The 6,723-nt window shown below is 38.0% G+C and overlaps 1 pseudogene; it reads right to left on the minus strand.

The window, feature by feature from the left end:
* Positions 1 to 209: 209 nt before the first annotated feature.
* Positions 210 to 1,142, minus strand: LOC129628292 (olfactory receptor 4C16-like; annotated as a pseudogene).
* Positions 1,143 to 6,723: the final 5,581 nt, after the last annotated feature.

The raw sequence follows: 6,723 nt of genomic DNA on the forward strand, positions 1-6,723 counted from the left end.
ACGGGACTGTGTTTATCTGATGCTGTCGGTTCTACAAATATTTGACTCAATACTAACTAGCATGTGTGGGCACATTGCCCATTTTACTAAAGGAAGTAATCTTCACACTCCGAGTTAGAATTATATTAACTCCACAATAAGAGGATATTATTGTCTATGAGCTTCTTTTAGATCAATCCAAACTATAAAGAAAACGTTGAAACTTCCATTCATCTTTTGTCATCTGAGACCAACTTCTTGCTCCATAACACCCTCATGGCATTTTTCACTTCTGCATTACTCAGTGTATAAATCAGAGGGTTGATCAAAGGTGTTCCAAGTCTGTAAAACACAGCTATCATCTTATCCATGGAGAAGGTGGTTGCAGGGCGAGTGTATATAAATATGCAAGGACCAAAGAAAAAGATGACCACAATGATGTGGGAGATGCAGGTGTAGAGGGCTTTTTTCTTCCCCTCAGCACTGTGGTTTCTCAGAGAATGTAAGATGATAGCATAGGAGAACATCAGCATAACAAAACTCACTGTACAGATGGCCCCACTGTTGGACACCAAGAGTAGGTTGGTCACATAGGTGTCTGTACAGGCAAGTTGTAACAAAGGTTGCAAGTCTCATAGATAATGATCAATCACATTGGGACCACAGAAAGGTAAACTCAGGGCCAGAAAAATCTGAGCTGAAGAATGCACACAGGACCCCACCCAGGCCACAGCCACCAACACACCACAGACTTGATGGCTCATGATGGTCATGTAGTGCAGGGGCTTATAGATGGCCACATAGCGGTCAACAGCCATGAGAACAAGGATGAAGATCTCTAGGCAGCCAAAGAAATGGAATGAAAAAACTTGGACTATGCACTCATTGAAAGAGATAGTGGCATTCTTCAAAAGGGCATCTGCAATCATCCTAGGGGCTATGCATGTAGAAAAGCAGGTATCAGACAAAGATAAATGGAAAAGGAAGAAATACATTGGACTCCCAAGTGCCCTGCTGGTCTTGATGGTAGTAATAATCAGAAAGTTCCCCAACAAGGTCCCTAAATAGAAAATCAAGAAAGTGGTGAACACTATTTTTTTCCTAACAGGATCTTGTGTCAACCCAAGCAGAATAAACTCAGTCACATTATTATTCAGCTGCATGATCTTATCAATGCAGAGAAGGGGTTAGTGTTAAACGCTTTATCTGCAAAATATAGAAAAGAAATAATTCATTGTGTGAGGTGTGATTTTTTGGAATATTTTAGGTGAGATAAATATTCTTCATCATGGACATTTTAGTTGTGGTTTCTAAGGCACCTCAACACTTAATTTGTAATGAAAACTTCATGGGGTCATTATGATTCCCTTGTAAGATTGTAAAAAGTAAACTTTTCTATAGCTCTCTTCAAATACAACCATTTGTGTATTTTACATGATTCTCATTAATTTTGCCTAAAGAATATTAAGAAATACTGTTCCATTATATTAACTTAATTACTTTCATGTTCATTTAATCAGTGGGGAGGGAGCATGTTTGGATAGTGTATCAGTTGGCATTTTGTATATATTTTACTGCCTTTGGAAGTTCATAATATAAATGTAAAAATAACAGCCCAGTCTCATCCCCTAAAAATGTCTCCATATATCAATTATATATATATATATATATATATCATTGTTTGTTATATTTGCTTATATAAATGTTTATTTTTATTAGTCTATAATATGATCCACTCCATTGTGTATTTCATTCCATATGTGACAGCTTAAAAAGAGGAATTTAAAGCACTTATAATCTTTAAATATAATGTCCTTACTTTGAAACAATTTTATATTTACTATTTGACATACACTAATGGAGAGAACTGAACTTCAATGGATAGAAGTGAATGTTATTCAGTGGTCAATAATATCGCAAATATTTCCATTTCCAGTTTTCTTTTTTCCGATTTCTGAAAACACCCTTCAAAAAATGCAAAGTTCCAGAGTTTATATATAAATTACTAGGGGTATTCACTCAATAGTTTATACATTTAAACTTCAAATAATTTGCTTAAGCATTTTAGAACTGAGGTCCTTTGAAGAGATGTCACCAGATAGTTCTTTTCAGGCCTAATCATGGTTGTAATCCCCAGTAGAATTTGTTGTATCTGATTACCCAAAATCTCCACATCACTGTAATAGAACAAATATTCAGAAGAGAGAGGAACATATAGTCTTAGTCAAGAGGAACAGTGGATAGTCAGTAAATGCCTATATTCAAATTGTTTTCTGCCTTTACACAATCAATCATTATTCAACTTTGAAACATCATTTCCTTCAATGAAGACTTAGTATTTTTTCATGTGTGGAAAGAAATATTATCACTGACTTCACTTCATACAACAAAATCTTTCCTCTAGGTTTTTATTGTCAATATGATGTTGAAAAGAACATAATTTGCAAGTAAAAATATAAACTGAATGTGTCAAATTTAAATATAATTTGGAAAACTTACACCACGGTATCCATCCTCAGATCAAATCAGTCGCTCAGTCGTGTCCGACTCTTTACAACCCCATGAATCACAGCACACCAGGCCTCCCTGTCCATTACCAACTCCCGGAGTTCACCCAGACTCAGGTCCATCGAGTCAATGATGCCATCCAGCCATCTCATCCTCTGTCGTCCCCTTCTCCTCTTGCCCCCAATCCCTCCCAGCATCAGAGTCTTTTCCAATGAGTCAACTCTTCGCATGAGGTGGCCAAAGTACTGGAGTTTCAGCTTTAGCATCATTCCTTCCAAAGAAATCCCAGGGCTGATCTCTTTCAGAATGGACTGGTTGGATCTCCTTGCAGTCCAAGGGACTCTCAAGAGTCCTCTCCAACACCACAGTTCAAAAGCATCAATTCTTCGGCGCTCAGCGTTCTTCACATTCCAACTCTCACATCCATACATGACCACTGGAAAAACCATAGCCTTGACTAGACAAACCTCTGTTGGCAAGTAATGTCTCTGCTTTTGAATATGCTATCTAGGATGGTCATAACTTTCCTTCGAAGGAGTAAGCATCTTTTAATTTCATGGCTGCAGGCACCATCTGTAGTGATTTTGGAGCCCTAAAAAATAAAGTCTGACACTGTTTCCCCATCTATTTCCCATGAAGTGATGGGACCAGATGCCATGATCTTCGTTTTCTGAATATTGAGCTTTAAGCCAACTTTTCACTCTACACTTTCACTTTCATCAAGAGGCTTTTGAGTTCCTCTTCACTTTCTGCCATAAGGGTGGTGTCATCTGCATATCTGAGGTTATTGATATTTCTCCCAGCAATCTTGATTCCAGCTTGTGCTTCTTCCAGCCCATCGTTTCTCATGATGTACTCTGCATATAAGTTAAATAAACAGGGTGACAATATACAGCCTTGACGAACTCCTTTTCCTCTTTGGAACCAGTCTGTTGTTCCATGTCCAGTTCTAACTGTTGCTTCCTGACCTGCATACAGGTTTCTCAAGAGGCCGGTCAGGTGGTCTGGTATTCCCACCTCTTTCAGAATTTTCCACAGTTTATTGTGATCCACACAGTCAAAGGCTTTGGCATAGTCAATAAAGCAGAAATAGATGCTTTTCTGGAACTTTCTTGCTTTTTCCATGATCCAGCGGATGTTGGCAATTTGATCTCTGGTTCCTCTGCCTTTTCTAAAATCAGCTTGAACATCAGGAAGTTCACAGTTCATGTATTGTTGAAGCCTGGCTTGGAGAATTTTGAGCATTACTTTACTAGCGTGTGAGATGAGTGCAATTGTGCGGTAGTTAGAGCATGCTTTGGCATTGCCTTTCTTCGGGTCATTTGAATGAAAACTGACCTTTTCCAGACCTGTGGCCACTGCTGAGTTTTCCAAATTTGCTGGCATATTGAGTGCAGCACTTTCACAGCATCATCTTTCAGGATTTGGAATAGCTCAACTGGAATTCCATCACCTCCACTAGCTTTGTTGGTAGTGATCCTTCCTAAGGCCCACTTGACTTCACATTCCAGCATGTCTGGCTCTAGGTGAGTGATCACCCCATCGTGATTATCTGGGTCATGAAGATCTTTTTTGTAGAGTTCTTCTGTGCATTCTTGCCATCTCTTCTTAATATCTTCTGCTTCTGTTAGGTCCATAAAATTTCTGTCCTTTATCGAGCCCATCTTTGCATGAAATGTTCCTTTGGTATCTCTGATTTTCTTGAGAGATCCCTAGTCTTTCCCATTCTGTTGTTTTCCTCTATTTCTTTGCATTGATTGCTGAAGAAGGCTTTCTTATCTATCCTCAGTCCCACCCATATCTTTAGTGCACCATCTTGAAAGCTGTGAGCCACCAAAGCACAAACTGATAAATTAAATAGACAATGATCCTTATTTGCTATTTTTCTCCCCCTCAATAAATTTTCTCCCCTTTATAGTAGTTGAATCATGTATCATCTTCCTGCAAATCAAAAACTCCTGCTGGGAAAGTGTCAAAGTTAAGTAATATTTCTGATTTTTAGAAAATAATCTCTTTAGACCATGTAATCATTGGCAAAGATCTTAAATGGTCAGGGAACTAAGTCTTGGTATTTCAGTCAGTGTAATTAACTCATCCTTTCCATATGCATTTGAATGAGTGATCCATCATAAAGTAGCTGTACTTGAAAATATGGTCTGTGATTGTGGCCACTCTTTTGAGAATATGGCTTTTGTTTTGTATGTTATCAATCTCTTTAAATTGTCCATTTCTAGAACAACCTTACTTATACATTTAAGACATACACTTGTAAGATAAATTAAGAATCATAAATACATGTGCTTTTTAACATTATAAGTACATGTGTGTGTGTTAGTCACTCAGTCATGTCTGACTCTGTGCAAGTCCATGGACTGATGCCTCTGTCCATGGAAATTTCCAGTCAAGAATGCTGGAATGGGTTGCCAAACCCTTCTCTGGAGGATCTTTCCAACCTAACAATCAAACCCAGGTCCCCTGCCTTTCAGGGAGATTCTTTACCATCTGAGCCACCAGGGAAGCCCATAAATACACATGATCAATCATTAACTTGCCAATAATGATGACTTTTATCAAATATTCAGTCCACAGTGCATTCAGCAGTTTCCTTTCTCCTTACCTGTGATTTTATCTCTAGTTACTCTGTCTTGAGACTCAGGACCCACTGCTGAGAGCACCTACGCTGGCCTGGGTGGAGGTCTGACAGGAAACAGTGCGGTTCTGTAAAGCAATTATACTTCAATTTAAAAAAGCACTAATTTTAAAAAAAGCAATCTCTTATGAAAGCCATCAGTGATTGCTTTGAAGGAAATTCTCCAGTTCTTTAGAGCTTCTTTTATAGCTTTTCTTATACTATCACATACTATGCTTAAAATCAAAACTGTGCATGCTTCTTTTAGGTTCTTTCATAGAAGGAGAATTTTTGAAGTCTTCAGGATTTTGCTCTGCCCAGATTCAAACCTAATGCCTTGTACAATGTACATGTTTAATAAGTATTTTTAAGCTGAACCTTCTAAGTTACTTCTTGTAATAATCATCTGATTGTTTTAGTACTATTCTGATTAAAGACACATTCACATTATTAATTTACTGTGGCCATCTGTATAGTATGTATGGTATGGTGAACAAGTAAATGTGCTCCCAATTTATATGTTTGAAAAAACAAAATGAGATAAATATTAAATAATTTAATCAGCTCCACAACTTGGAGTAGAACATGTTGTACTCAGAATAGCACCACTTGGCCATGTAAGATTTTAGGACTTTGGCATGCCTAAGATGATCATGATTTTTCTACACTTTTTAGATGAATCCGTGGCCCTTCAAGAATGCAAGGACAGCCTTGATGTTCTTTCTATCCTTCTAACATCAATGGGTATTTTCCTATATGTCTCTTTGTATGACCATATGTCGACTTTTCCCAGAAGTCAGATTCTCAAAGATATCTGACACAAAATTGAGTTGTAATAATCTAGAGACAAAACTCACTTATAAAACAGCATTACCTTCTACTAACTACTGCACTTACCTTAAATTTTCAAACAAGTTTAGCCAATTTTAGAATGGTTAAATTTCTCAAAACAGTAATAGAGAGTATGTTGAGCTGGTAGCTAAAAGAGATGAGCTGAAAGAAAATCACAGAAAAGGTGACGGAAAAAGAGAGTGAAACACAAGGTGTCATGTTGATCCTTCTACCTGACAGGGTTGTGTGTGCACACTTAATCGTTCAGTCATGTCTGATTCTTTGCTACCCCGTGGACTGTAACCTCCCAGTCTCCTTTATTCACACGGATTCTCCAGACAAGAATATTGGAGTAAGTTGCCATGCCCTCCTCCAGGGGATCTTCCTAAGCCAGGGATCGAACCCAAGTCTCCCACATTGCAGGCAGATTTTTTATGGTCAGAGCCACCAGGAAAGCCCTTCTATTTGGCAAATATGTTTTATTGCAGAAGCCATAGTGAAAATTTTGGTTTCCTTAGGACTCTCTTAAACTATACCATCCTCCCCGATATGTTTATCCTTCACTTTTATCTTTAGGAAAATCTCTACATTCACTTAATTTCTATGAAAAATATACCTTTCTCTGTGGGAAGGTGAACAGATCTACCCAAGGTTCTTTATCCTTCAAAAGCCTAAAATAGAGAAAGATGGAAATGTCCCTCCCACATATATGGCATATTACCCTTCACCTTCATTATGCAGTTCTCAACCTCCACTTTGTTATGTTTCCTCTGAAC

Source organism: Bubalus kerabau, chromosome 15 (genome assembly GCF_029407905.1).
Source record: "Bubalus kerabau isolate K-KA32 ecotype Philippines breed swamp buffalo chromosome 15, PCC_UOA_SB_1v2, whole genome shotgun sequence".
Taxonomy (NCBI): Eukaryota; Metazoa; Chordata; class Mammalia; order Artiodactyla; family Bovidae; genus Bubalus; species Bubalus kerabau.